At 40.0% G+C, this 15,439-nt stretch overlaps 1 long non-coding RNA gene across 1 annotated transcript; it reads left to right on the top strand.

Annotated features, from left to right (window-relative positions):
• Positions 1-7,894: 7,894 nt before the first annotated feature.
• LOC311430338 lies at positions 7,895-14,915 on the top strand. The gene is made up of 3 exons (XR_014688709.1): positions 7,895-7,986; positions 8,982-9,094; positions 13,837-14,915. It is a non-coding gene; the product is annotated as an uncharacterized lncRNA (long non-coding RNA).
• Positions 14,916-15,439: the final 524 nt, after the last annotated feature.

The following is a 15,439-nucleotide window of genomic DNA, read 5'->3' as shown; positions in this document are numbered from 1 at the left end:
GCAGTTGCCAAGTAGCTAATTCTGTTATCAGCTGTTGGTAGTAATTTTGGACCACGTTCAAGGTGAGAAGAACAGCATGAAAGCCGATGTTTACAGAGACAAAGGTGGGCCTGTGAATTTCCATTTCAATTTTAAGTGCCTAGTGAAGGTGTCTTCCTTAAGCGCCTACTCAGCGGAGAAAAAGAGATCCACTTCAAGGCCTCCTGTAGGGGATTCAATGCACCTCAGCCATTAAGCTCGTTAGTTACAAAGTGTTTCCCCACCTGCCTGTTTGAGCATATGAGAAGGGTTTTATGGAGAGAAGAGCACAGGAATAAATTTCAGGCAAACTGCTGCCACCTGCCTGGACAGGCATGGCTGGAGTGGGCTCTCTACCAGGACAGCACCTGGGCAGTGCCACGCTAGCACTCTCTCTAGTCCTGGAATTGGTACGATACACTCATGGGCAATCTCAGTACTTAAAAAATCCCATTCCTTCTGCATAAAGACTCAGATTACTCATGTTGACAGATGATTCACCACTGGGAAGTAGTATGTGCCAGGGGAGATACTTGTTCTCTTCCAAGGAAAAATGGCTCTGTTACATGAGAAACTCAGGGTGGGAATGAAAATGTTTCAACTGATGCTAGATTCAAGGATCCTTTTGCTCTCTGACTTAAAAAATAAAAATAAAATACTTATTTGGTAAGTATCCCTTGTATTGGAATGTAGCTAACGTATTAATAGATACTATTGCTTTTTTAACAGACAACCTACAGACTCTGTGCATGAAAATATGTTTTCTATTGTAATATCATGACTAGAGCCTCACACAGACATTTCTTTCAGAAACAGAATAGAGAAATCATCTTATTATCCATGGTTTAGTACCATTACTTTTGCTGGACAGAACCCAAAGATAAAGAAATGCTATAATGCTATCAACTGCATGTCTGTGAGTCACATACGTGGGATGTGTCCCCTTGATCCTATCAGATCATTCTCATTTGATTCTTAGGGTTAGGGTGTTTAAAGTCAAGTCTCTCCCTGCCTAGGTGGAAGGCAGGGGAGAGGAAGTTCCTTCTTAACTTTACTTTCTGTGGCTACTTTATTCTAAGTATCTGTAATGTGTGACTAAAATATTAAGGATTTTGGTTAATAGCATGACATGCAAATCAAGAGAAAACCCATAGGAAGAAGGGTGAAGCCTTCTGAACGATGTTCACAATGCTCCAGTGCTTCCAATGACGGTCATAACCTGCTCATGTGGAGCTCCAGTCAGGTCCACCCGGCAGAAACCATGTCTGTGTCCCCTGTGGCCTCTCCAGCCACAAGAACTGATGCAGCTACCCAGGCAGAGCTCCCAAGGGGACATGCATCCATCCAGGTCTCAGGCTGCAGGATGTGCCTGAGTTTTCTGTCAGTGTCTGAGGGTGGCACTTACTACAGCTGTGGGAGGTGTGCCCAGGTAGAAGATCTGCTCACCCTGGTGACAGAGCATCAGGGAGTAAGAGAAGGAGATCAGCTGGTGGAATCAATTAGAATCTGCCATTCCCGAGACAGATGCATCTGAGAGGAACAGAGAAGGCCCAATATGCCAAACTGACTCAACCTGTCAGCTGCCTTCCTGGGACCTGGGTGTGAGAAGTTACTATAAAACTCAACTAGTCATGTACAGCCCTCTGATTATTATCTATTATTGTTTTAACATCAGCAATGAAAGTCCAAATTCAATCAAAAGAGACTTCAGGGTTTTCAGACAGTTGGTTAAAAGATCAGGTGCACAGGTAGTGTTCTCCTCTATCTTTCCAGTAGTAGGGAAAAACATTGAACAGGCAGACCCAGCTGATCAATACGTGGCTGCAAGTCTGGCATCACTGACAGAATTCTGGGCTCCTTGATCATGGGATGGTCTACAGGTCTACCAGGCCTGCTGGCACCTGACAGGATGCACTTTTCACAGAAGGGGAAAAGGATTTTTTTTGCAGAAGTTAGCAGGTCTGATTGATAGGGCTTTAAACTAGATTTAAATTGGGAAAGGGATAAAAATAGGCCTGCCAGTGATAAGCTGGCATGGCAAAAATTGAGAGACTGTGTGCTAGTGAGATCCTTGTCTGCTACACAAGGTGCTGGGTACAATGAAGCGCATTTGAAATGTTCCTACATCTATGCATGCAGCATGAGGAATAAGCAAAAGGAGCTAGAAGCCGCAGCTCAGTCATGGGTCTACATCTTTGGCATAAGCAAAACCTGGAGGGAAGAGTCCTGTGACTGGTGTTTTATGATGGATGGTTATAGGCTCTTCAGAAGGGATGGGCAGAACAGGCATGGTGGAGGGGTGGCTCTGTATGTAATGGAGGGGCTGGACTGTACAGAGCTTGCAGATGGCAGCAAGGATTCAAGGACAAGCAAATAAAGCTGATGTCATTGTGGGAACCTACTGTAGACCCATTGGTGACAACACTGATGAATTATTATTTAAGAAACTAAGAGATACCTCTGGATTAACCATCCTTGTACTTAAGGGTGACTTCAACTCACCAGATGTTAACTGGAAATACTATACATCTGATACAAACAGATCCAGGAGATTCCTAAAATACCTTGATGTTAACTTCTTGGTACAGGTACCAAGGGAGCTGACTAGCAAAGTTGACCTCCTAGATTTGTTGCTTCTAAACAGAGAGGGTCTCGGGTGAAATGGTGATTGATGGATGTCTTGGCCATAGTGACCACGAAGTAGATGAGTTTAAAATCTTTGGTGATGGGGGGAAGACTGCCACTAAAACTTAAGCCCTTCGGGCTGCTCAGGAAACTAGTTAGTAAGGCCCCCTGGGAAACTGCTTTTGAAGGCATTGGAGTCCATTAGTACTGGTAACTTTTTAAGTGCCACCTCTTAAGAGCATGGGACCAGGCAATTCCAAAATGTCAGAAGTCAAGCAGGTAGGGCAGAAGGTTGGCCTGACTGAACAGGTTTTTTCTAGAGATTAGGTGGAAGAAGAAAGCATGGACACTGGAAGTGAGGTTGGGCGACATGGGAGGGCTACAGAGTTGCTGTTCTGTAGAATGCCTTCTTCACCTCTGTGTTCCACACCAGTGATGGGTTTTGGGACTACGGAGCCCTGAGTTGGAGGATCATGACTGCAGTAACAATACACTCCCAGCCAACTCTGAATTTGTGCAGGATTTGCTGTTCCTGCTGGATGCATATAAGTCAATGGGGCCTGATGGGCTTCATCCCAGATTACTGAAAGAGCTGGCTGATGTCATCGCAAGACCTCTCTCAATTATTTTTTCAACATTCTTGGGAATTTGGAGAAGTCCCAGTTAACTGGAAGCCAGCAAATATTGCTCCAGTTTTCAAGAAGGGCAAGAAAGAAGACCCTGGTAATTACAGGCTTGTTGGTATTACTTCAGTGCTTGGTAAAATTAGGGAGAAGATTATTTAGAGTTATTGGAAAATGTCTGAAAGACAACACAGTCATTGGACACAGCCAATACAGGTTCATGAGGGGAAAGTCCTGTTTAACAAACTCAATTTCCTTTTATGACAAGGTACCCACTTAGTTGACCAAGGGAATCCAGTTGATATAATCTTTCTGGATTTCAGAAAAGCTTTTGATGCTGTTTCTCACAGTATCCTTCTGGACAAAATGTCCAGCATACAGCTAGATAAGTACATAATGTGATGGGTGAACAATTGGCTGACGGGCCGGGCTCAAGTGTTATAGTAAATGGAGTTACATCAGGCTGGCAGACAGTCACTAGTGGGGTTCCACGGGAGTCCATTTTAGGGCCAGTTCTCTTCTATATTTTCATAAATGACTTGAATGCAGGACTCAAGTACATATTAAGGAAGTTTGCAGATGACACTAATTTGTGAAGATGTATTGGCTCCCTCTAGGGTGGAGAGGCCTTGCAGAGAGATCTGGACAAATCAGCTGGGCAATCACCAACAACATGAAGTTTAATGAGAGCAAGTGCTAGATTCTGCATCTGGGATGGGGCAACCCTAGCTATATGTACAGAATGGAGGATGCAAGGCTGGAGAGTAGCCCTGCAAAAAGTAATCTGGGGCTTATGGTTGACAGCAAGTTGAATATAAGTCAACAGCATGCCCTGTCAGCCAGAAGGGCCAACCATGTCCTTCCATCCATCAAGTTCAGCATTGCTAGCTGGTTGAGGGAAATGATTTTCCTGCTCTGCTCTGTGCTGGTGTAGCCTCACCTTGAGCACTGTGTGCAGGTTTGGGTGCCACAATATAAGAAAGCCATAAAACTGTTAGAGAGTATCCAATGGAGGGCTATGAAGATGGTGAAGGGCAAGACATGTAAGGAGCAGCTGAAGTCTGCTCAGCCCAGAGCAGAGCAGGCTGAGGGGAGGCCTCATGGTGGCCTGCAGCTCCCTCACGAGGGGAACGGAGGGGCAGGTGCTGAGCTTTGCTCTCTGGGGACAGCGACAGGACCTGAGGAAGAAGAATGGAGCTGGGACAGGGGAGGGTCAGGCTGGGTGTTAGGAAAAGGTTCTGTGCCCAGAAGGTGGTCAGGCACTGGGACAGACTCCCCAGGGCAGTGGTCATGACACAGAGCCTGCTGTAGCTCAAGACGCATTTTCACAATGCTGTCAGAAATATAATCTGATTTTTGGGTGGTCGTGTGTGGAGCCAGGAGTTGGACTCAAAGATCCTTGCAGGTCCCTTCCAACCCAGGATATTCTGTGATTCTATGAATGTTGCTCTTACCTCAAATGATTATGTGGAAGGTCAGCCTTCCTATTTTTGTGTTATCAAAGTTTGCCAAGTGAAAAAGATGAGAACAAGAAAGCTGTGCTGAAAAAACAAATACAGAAACAAATACAGTGTTGCTAAGTGTCTAGAGGTAATTTACATATACGTGGGTATTAGGACTAACTCACAAATGTGCAATTGGCTATGAAAGCTCTCTCGTCCTTTACCTTTTCATACCATTTAAATATATATATATATACATGTATATATATATATATATTTTTTTTTTTTTTTCCTTCCATACCAGAGGCTAGTGATTCTGGAATTCTCAATTATGAGACAGGAAATTAGTACTATGCCTTGCCTCCCAGAGCAAGCTCATACTGCAAATTGTCTTTAAAGTCACTTGGTCCCTTAACAAATTAAATTAATTATATTCATTTCAGGCCATGCATAGACAAGGTGTATATGCTCTGCTTGGAACTGCCCTTTTACTTTAAGAAAAACAGATGTGAAATTTAGATGATCATGTCTACACAGGAAGGTCAAACATGGGTCTTCTTCATGTGACACCTAATTTTGAATGGAAAATGTTATGCTATTTTATATGCTGACATCAGAGGTATTATTTTAGTTAATTCCCTTGAGCTGCAAAATTTGATTTCCGTACCTCTTACTGGCAGCAGAAATCAATTAAAAAGAAAATCTTGTACAATCATAACTGTGGGTTTTCTACACTGGAAATTTTTGCAGTAATTTAGCTGTTTCACATTCTTAGTGTGGAAAGGATAGAGGGAAAGGGATGCATATCAATTTAACTTAGCCAGGACTAAAATCAGCATTGCTAACTGTGCCAAGTGAGTGTATTTAGATGATACATTCACTTGGCATCACTGCAGTAATGTCAGAGGAGGATAGAGCCATTATTGTTCATTTAGGAACACAGGTACACATATTCTTTATCATTTTATTCAGCCAACTGCTGATAAGTATCTTATTTAGAGAGCAAGAAGTAGTTTGGCTACTACTAGATAATGTTTAAAAGGAATCATGGTCATACAAGGCAAACATCTCTGGTGGAATTCATTTCATAGTATCACAATGTTTTAAGTTGGAAGGGACCTTAAAGATCATCTAGTTCCAAGCCCTCTGCTACGGCAGGGTAGCAGAATGCTGCATGTATGTATTTTAGGATGGCATGTGTGGCCTCTGGGTGCTTCTCCAGAAGAGTGCAGGTCTCCTGTAAGCCTTGTGTCCTATCTACAAGTCCTGCATAGACATCATGGATATGCTTCACAAATTGTGCTAGGTGCCCACATGTAGGTAAATGAATCCTTCTCCTAAGATGGGACTGATGTCCATATTGCAGAGACACTGAAGTGCCTGCCTTTGGGGTGGGCTCAGTGTCATCTAAATGTGTTTTAAAGACCTCCAGGTATGGTGACTCAACCACTTCCCTAGGCAGCCCCAGAAGAACAAATAGTCTGCATTTTTGTAATGGAATAAAAACACATGGCATAAAATACTGTCAAGATACACTTTAAAGAGTGCTGGAGGAAAAAAAAAAAAAGGAAAAAAAAATCTGCAAATTTAATAAAACTGGAGTTGGCTGTTTTCCACTTATAACAATATCATTGTTTCAAGTGTTTTTTTCCCTTCAAGCTCACTAACTTGAAGGTTACATCCACCAGTATGCATGGCTGTGTAGCTAGCTACTGCTTATGTAGCTGCTCAGGGGTGTACCTGTAAGTGGTTCCTTAAATTTTCAGGAACTGAAAAAGCATGGCAGACATAAGCTGACTGCCTTTTTTTTGTTAGAATTACTAGTTGATGGGAGCAGTTACAGAGGTAACCTGACTGTAATTAGAAAGTTCTGACATAAAGTGGCTGCTAGAGAGTAATCAGAAAAATGTCTGCCAGTGATTTTATGACTATATACATCTGTAAGTATAAGTGCAAACATAATACGTACAGTTGTGCTAAGTATATTCTTGTTAAATATAGTTATAACTATAGTCTTAATAGTCTGGTAAGTATATTTGCTGTTATATTACTGTTTGTTAATCAAAATCATGAATAGTCTTATTCATAAGTCTGTTCACTGTCTTAGTACTTTTGATAAGTTTGTTGAACATATAATTATCCACAAATTCTATCTGCTGTTATATTACCTATTTTCCTCCCTGAAATTTCCTTCCTGCTACCTTTAATTGCTGCTGCTATTAACTGGTGCTATACCCTTAATATGTGTTACATATATACTTGCTCGTTGGTAGTATCTGTAATAGCTTATTTCTGTTAGGGTATGTAGAAGGAGAGTGTCTGCTTCTTTAAGGGTATCTGGTCAAGGGCCTTTTTCCAAGGCAATGAAGGATAATAAGAAAGGGAGGCAGTGGTCGGGAGTAAGTCTGGTTAGTCACACTGACTTTTGAGCATGTGAGAATGTAGGAATGTGTATTTAGATAGAGGCCTTCTAAGCTGGGAGATGATCATAAGGAACAAACCTCCCAGTCACACTAATTGGCAGGCTAACAAGCTTCCAGGCGCCACTTCCAGGAAGGATGAACCTTGTGCCTCAGACTGTGGAGCAGGGGCCCAGACTGGGAGGGTGCAGAATGGCGGAACTCTGCAGACCCATGGGGAGTGTGCAGGGGAAGACGGAGCTGGAGGAACAAAGAGCGGGGATAGGTAGAAAAGCATACAAAAGAGCTGGTTGTGTGTAAAACAGAGCCAGTCAGCATGCTTGTTTGGCCAAGCTCTGTGACTGAACACTGCAGTCTGTCCTATCTTCAGATTTTTTTTTTTTTTTTCTCATTAAAACTCTCTCTCTTTATTTGCACCCTCTCCCATGTGTTTGTGCTGCAGAGCAGGCCTGGGATCCAGGCAGGGTTGGTGGGAGGACAGAGGGGTTGTGCTGGTACTGGAAGGATCCGTGAATGTGTGTGTGCTTGTGGACCTGGAGAGTGCTCTGTGTGTGTGACTGCACTAGCGAACTGCTGTTTCTGCCAGCCAGAGAGGAGGAAGGGGTCTCAGTTGTATGTTTGTTTCATGCGAGGCCTGTGTGACCTATCATGTCTGTGTACTGTCTCTGTCTGCGCCTGCGTGTGTGTCTCTGGGACACACACACAGCTCTTCTACCAGCTCTTCTACCAGCTGAACCTGCAAAAAAGGAAAGCAGCAGCCTGGGCTGGGCCCCAGCATCCAGACAGGAGCAGTCCTGGGTTGGAGTGGCTGAAGGAGGCGGCTGCGCTCCTTGCTCTTCACCTCCCTTAAAATTATCTGTATATATCTTTGCCTTAATAATCATAGTATTTTTGTTAGTGGTGATTTGTGTTGATCTGCAATAAACAGAATATTTTAGCGAAGCCTCTGGTCCTTGTGTATTACAGAATCCTAGGAACTCACTGTTGTGTTCTCTATATACCTGCAGACTGTGTAGCCCCCTCCAATTTTCTGGATTGTGATGCCAGTATAAATGAAAACCAAGGGGATTGTAATGAATTTTAAGCACTGTGTCTCTGATGAGAAAATAGCCCTTTGGGGTGTCGTAAGACATGCAGGCCCATTTGTCAAAAAGTGCGGGAAAGTCACTACTTTTTACTGCCAAGAAGTAGAGCTTTCCACAAAAGGCGAATTCCCATGGGTCGGTCAGAGAGAGGTCTAGTTGAGGGAAAAATCTCAGCCTGTGGATTCAAACTGCCTAGCATGAAGAGAGATAAATACATCAAGTACATTTTTCTCCCTAAATATTGTGACAAGCTTTATCATTTAGATGCCTTGGTCCTGACTTAGACATGTAGCTCTGAACAACAAGCTTAGAAAAAACAATCCTGTAGTATCAAAGAGAGAGTTTGGGGTCAAGTCCTGCCCAGATATGCATTTCCAGAAGAGGCTTCATGGAGCCTGCCTTGATTTAGTGCAGTCTACAGAAGCATCAAACAAAACTTCCATGCCAGTGTTTGGGCCAATATTTGGCCCAGTTTTGTGAGGAACGTTTAGTTTCTTCCTGTTATGAGCAATGTCACTACAGTCACAATTTTTCAGTGTGCCCAAAGTGTGGGAACATGTGACTGGCTTGGACAGTATCTGTTAAAAGGATGCACTTGAAACCAGCTCCTTCCTGTTGCCATGTTTTGACTTCTCCCGTGCTTTCCATCAACTTCTTTGATAATGTTAAACCAAGTCTCACCCTCACCATCTTGCAATTTCTTCTATTCTTGTTTTTCAGCTTTGACCTTACATTGCAAAAGTGACCTGTTTCCTGATTTATCCTCAGGTGAAATGGACGGGATGAAAGCCTTTGTCTGCATATTCCCAAAGAAATGAAGATATGCTCAGATACAATCATCCTTTTGCCAGAGCTGAGAAGTATTAACACTAACAGTATGGGTAAGTGTTTAAATTCTGAAGAGTTGGGTCTGCTTATCAGGTGTTGTACTGCTTAACCATGGATCTCACACCTTTCTAGTGTCACACAAGTGCAAACAGAGGAATGTGAATGTGCCCCAAGAAAAACAGCAGAGCCAAATTTGATTATCGGTTATACACTATTAACAGCTCTCAACTCTCCCTGCTTGAGATCTTTAGTTTAATTAATTGCATGATCTGAGACAAAGCTTTTGGATAAATACACACTTATGAATATTACAGATAAGCAAGGAATTCTAAATGACATTTATCATTCCTTTCTTTTTGGAGTGTCATTAATTTGCATTTGCCTTTCTATTTTCACTTCCTTTTTTTTTTTTATTTGAATTTTTTTTTCTTTAATTGCAAAAAAGTGGACATGGTTAGAATAATAAAAAGACAAACTTATTGCATTGATTTTCATCTTTTTTTCTTTCTTTTTTTTTTTTTTTTTAGCACTGACATAAAGACATTTCACAAGTAGAAGACTTTGAATTACTCTACAACTTTTTTGAGCTTTTATTTCTATTTATGTGTATGTTAAACCAATTCACTGTGAAACTGTAACTGCTGCAGCTTTGCGGAGTAGGAGGCCCCATGAACATTCAGGGGAAGGGCATGGAAGGAATTAAGGTTTAAAAGAGCCCAATCTCATACTCAGTTGTGAAAGTTTAATTTAGTGAACTGATGTTCAACTTATAATTCAGTCACAGAATGATCTTAACACAAAGTTGTTCAATACACAACTGCATTTTGTCACGTAGCTTCTATTATGAGTTTCTAGGAGCATTAAGAGCTCTGGTTGTGTGCCTACGTATCTCCAAGAGAAAGAGCAATGGAGGGTCCCTTCTCTGTGCCCTCCCCTCAGAGCAGGGCACAGGTGACCTGAGGAGCCGGTCACTCCAGCCAGAAAGTGACTCTGATTTACTCTGATTTACTCTGATACTCTCCTGATTTAGGCTTTGCAAATCTCCAGCTCAATGTATTCAGGAGGACATCCTGCCTCTTTGCAGTTCTTGGTGCTTCTCAGCTCTTACCTGACAACTTTTGATCGTTGGCTACCTCCCACATGTCTCCCACACATGCCTTTGCCCTGGTGGAGGTCACACTGCTCCCATCCTCAGGCAAAAGACTTCCAAAATTGTGCCTGGATATGACATCCCATTACATTACATATCTATACCAGGATCAGTCCCATCGCTGGGGCATGCTCAGTTTTGAGTTGGAGGCCAACACACAGGAATTTGGTGGAGATTAGTGTGTGGGTAATGACGAGGTGTGCCAGGTCCCTCTGCCTGCTTGCCTGCTGCACCATCTAGGGCTCTGCTAACCCTTGATCCCAATGAGGAATGTTCAAAGCCCTCTGACAGCAGATGTGTTACCAGGCAGTTCTGAAGAGGAAGGAGGTCCCTGTGTCCTGCTGGAGGTTTCAGCTGGAGTTTGAGCTATATAGAAGAGGGAAAGGGGTGGTAGTCAAGGGCTTCTGCTGGCACAGTGACTGCAGTGTTTTATGCAGGATGGTGGGAACATTTCTCGGAAAGGGAAGGGAAGGGAAGGGAAGGGAAGGGAAGGGAAGGGAAGGGAAGGGAAGGAAATATGAATTACTCCTTGCATTATTATTACTATTATTACTATTACTATTATTATTATTAAAGAAAAAAAGAATTTGTTATTATCCTATAAAGACATGTTAGTGTGAAGAAGTCATTCAGTGTTAAATGTGCCTAGAGCATTTAAGGAAACTGATGATTTCTGTACCTCTGCAGTATTTGCTTTTATAGGAAATGAGATTGTCTTTGTTTCTATACTTTTGCTAATGGTAGGCAGTGTCATGTAGCCAGTGTCATGTAGCCATGGAACCTTCTATGTCTGTCTTTGATTTTCTGTTATGGTCCACTAACTGCTTCATTTTGCATAGTTCATACCTTTTTGTTACATAGAAGGTTATCTACTGAAAAACAAGATCTTCAAATGTAAGACTTCTACTGTCAAGAAAGAGTAGATTCATTTCAGGAACTATGGTATAAGACTATGGCATTGTGAGAAACTCTGACTTTGGCATCTGTAAAGGCAAAGCTGAATGTTTACATCACTTAGGTGCCTTTTCTTCTAGGTGCTACTCTTTCTCTAATCTCAGGAGCAGCAGAAGTACATCCCTGTTTCTCTGAATGTAGACTGCAATATAACAGAAAAAAAAACATGTACTTTCTGAGATAATTGTGAAAAGAGACAAAGAAGATTTTTCCAGTATTTTCAAATAAGCCAGAATGCTCCAAATGACTCCGTGCCTGCAAGGATAAATTTGATGTTATACTTTGTTATCTAACATTGGCCACAGACTTAAACAATGAAATAAGATGGCACTGTAATGAAACTTCACTAGTCTCCTTGAAGCCACAGAAGAACTGCAACTATTAAATGAATTACAAGGGAGAGAGAAAAATTATCTCTGGACAGACATTTGTATATTAGGTGGTGATTTTTCTACAGATGCAGTAATTACAATTTTAATTCATGCATGAAGAAAAGGAGGGAGCACAGATTACTTCTGTCAAAATAGTTCTGAATACTGTGAAGCTGTTAATGAGTTATGTTCCCTTGGAGGAAATGTTAACATGTCTTTTTCTTTAGAGTTATTTTGCTCTACTCCCTTGTTATCTTGTAGAAAATGTTGATTGTCATTCAAGTTTCAAAATAAGAATATAATGAGTATGTAGGATTTCAGAAAGAAAACACGAAAGACAAGCAAAGCCTTTTAGCTGAAAGTATTTTTTTTTCATTCTTCAAAAGTTGTTCTGAAAAGTATCTGTAAAACTGCGCTTATCTTGCCACATACCTTAATCACAAGATAATGAACTGTGCAGAGTGGTGACATGCATCAGTAGCTCCATTATAACATTATAATGCAATGCTGTTAATGCATTTTGCTGCAGTGCAGAACATTACTCCTAATGGAAATAACGTCATTTAACAGAGATTTGTTGTGTTGTCTATCCCAGGTTTTGCTAGAGCACTTGAGCACTTAATAGACTGACAGAATACTTGGGTGTGTGATAGAGTCAAGAGTTCACAAACAAACAAAGGATAGGAGAACTAGGGGAAATGCTCACTATTTTGTGACAATTTACTCCAAATAGAATGACATTAAAGATCTGAACGACTTTCTTGGAGAATTATGAGAAAGTAATTTGTTAGAAATGGAAAAACATCTAGTATTTTAGTAAGAATCAAAAAGAACTGAAGAGCATGAAATTACTTACTTGTCTAATAAGACATTTATGTATTTTCTTCCTTCTTTTATTAAATATGTTCTACAGAATCATACATCAACATATTTTGAGAGCCAAAGAAAAAAGCTCTTGGGATTTTGCTACACTGATTGAGAAGGTGATGTTAGTAATTTCTATAACAGGGTCTGTTCCCAATAAGAAGACACCCAGTGCATGAAAACCCTGCCCTAGTCCTTTCCAGTGACAGTGCCATGTTGATCCAGCATCAACACATAAGATATGTAATACAAGATTAACTCGTTGGTGCTACAGGATGACCAAAGTGAGAATATCTGTATTGATTGCTGTTTCCTGTTAATAGCAAACTACATGGGATGTTCAACATTGGTTATGACTAAACAGTACCAATGCAGATACAATGCATGAGCTTCCCCATTACTTTGAGGTATCAGATATTCATCAGTCTGGGTTAGAAAAAATAATATTTTCCATCTTACATTATTGCACACTTATGTTTAATGCAATTCATATTTATTTAAATTTTTTATGATTGGAAATAGAACACTGGATGAGCTGTCCTGTTATGTATTAATTTCTGTATTATTGTGTTAGAAGAGGAAAAGTTGATTTTTATTTTACTCCTGTATTTTCTCTATTACAATCATAATGTTTGTTTTTATTTTTATTTTTAGTTGATACAACATGATTAAAAATGTAGGGAATTACTTGGTCCTTGTTTCCCAGCAGTACTCAGAACTAGCATTATATTATAGACTCTAAAATGAGCCTATAGTGAGGATTATTTGAATTTCTTTATGAGAATGAGCTCTAGATGTCTTCAGCTTGTTTATTTTTCAGAATTAAACCAGTGTTTTACTGTCATTTTTAAGATCTATGCCTTAGAATTTTTCCCCTAAGGAAATTAATACTTCAAATGAAAGTAAACAGAACATTTTACTGTGTTCCAGTTTCACTTAGTAACAAAAGTGCTGATTCCACTTGAATCAACAAGCAACTAATGAAAATAAACTGATTATCAGAAAATACTATCTTTAAAAGACATCAGAATATAATGACCGAAGATTTGAAGTAACAGTGATTGTAAATTGGAATTCCCTGGACTGCTACTATAGAAATTATGTTAATTTTTAAAATAAGGGCAGAACATGAATTGACCTAGAAAAGACTGAATATATATTACATTTTGCTTTTGATCATTTATTCAAGAAAAAACAGCTATTCAGATAAGAATGAAGAATCATTTAGAAATTCAAGCAGAATTTTGTGTTTGATTGTTGCTAAGTAAAGAAGGGGAAATATACATTAAAGAGTGCTATAATTATACATTTTGCATAGCTCTTCTAAAACCACTTGCACCATTTTAAGGCAATGTGTAACATAAAGCTGATTCCTTTGCAGTTCCAGCTTCCAATTTACTTGCATGTTACCGAAATTGCTTTTATTTCTTTCACATGAATTCCTTTTTATAAGCAGACATGGGACTCTGCAGATTGAATTACTCTCACTAACTACAAAGTTGGCACAATGTACGCTTCAACATTGCTTATCTGAAAGACATCTCATCCAAAGACATTCAGCCTGAAGAAATCTCTGCGTGAATGTACTGCAGATCCTGAAAACTCCCCTCCACCAAGCTCCAAAGATTGTTAGTTGTAATAAAATTAATCAGTATTAGTTATTGAAACAGTATGTTTCACTGTTCACTATTGTCATAAATATTTGTGTGTAATCCAGAAGCATATCATCAATAACAGATAAAAGAAGGCCAGAAACATTTCCATTAGTAAAAATGGGTCTAGAAAAGAGTATTTAAAAACAATGAAATAGAAAGAAGTAAGGTCCTATTTACTCATCATGGAAAATGCCAGTGCAACTTTTTGAAATAACAGTATATCATACAATATAGAAAAAGCTATTGCAGGCATTGCAGTTATTTGGCTTAATTCAGGTCCCTAAACACAACAATCTAGGGGTATCTGAGCTGATCTGGGTACCCTGCCTGGCCTCTGTTGTTTGCTACAGGTGGGTGAAGGTCTCCAGTATATCCTGCAGTACCCCTGGGGGAGCCCATGTGTATGTCTAAGGGCACTGAAACCCTGTGTTCAGGCAGCTCTGCTGAGCTTCCATGTCTTAAGTCCCAAGCTGATATCAAGCAATCACAGGAACTAAGTAAGGAGATCAGTGAGAAGAGAACAGTAATATTGAAAACTGAAGAAGGAACACTGTATTGGGATGCACATACCTTATAGTTCCCTTACAATTATTGTCTGCCTTCTTTGTCCGAGATGCCAACATTTTATTTATTTGCCCACTCTCTCACTTCTCTCCTTGCTTTATTTAGTTAATTTTTGAAATATTAAAAATAACTATATCTTCTGGAAAATAAGAAACAAAAGATTTTTCAGCTCATAGAGAATATTTATCTGTCCCAGTAACATCCTTATCCCTGTCTCTGTAATGTTTCCCTAATTTCTATTGAGATTTATATTCTCTTGTTATATATGTGTGTGACTGTTCTGTACCAGCAATAAAGAACATGAGTTTTAAAAACATTAAGGTGTTTGAATGCTTTCCTAACACCAAACAGAGTAAATGATGCAGTCAGAATAGTTTGCTTTTATTCTACAAAAAGTGTAAGAAGGTATCTGTCAAAAAAATCTTATTACTGTGAGACCATCAAACTGGGAGCTAACATAATTGTATTTTTTAATACATCTGAATGCACCAAACTTTTGGAAAGATTCTCTCTGTGAAGCACAATAGGATGAACATTGTCACATCATTGTAAGCTGATAGAGACTCTGCCAGGATTTCAAAAGCTAAATTGGAAACAGATGTCTGCCCACACAAAGAAAATGATCTTATTAGTAAATGTTTCTTCTCATGATGACAAAAGTGAGACTTCATCCAAAGAAAAGAGAAATTGTGCATAGCAGAAGATGGACTCTAGATTTCATTAGCAGAAGTGAAGGGAGCAGTTTTAGTCATTTAATTAAGAATTGTTGTATTATGGATGTTTTGAACAATTTGATGGAAGTATGGCAATCCACTCCCTCTTAGAATTACAATGTAAATC

This window comes from Aythya ferina, assembly GCF_964211825.1.
Source record: "Aythya ferina genome assembly, chromosome: 1".
Classification (NCBI taxonomy): Eukaryota; Metazoa; Chordata; class Aves; order Anseriformes; family Anatidae; genus Aythya; species Aythya ferina.
This window is presented reverse-complemented; position numbering and strand designations above follow the sequence as displayed.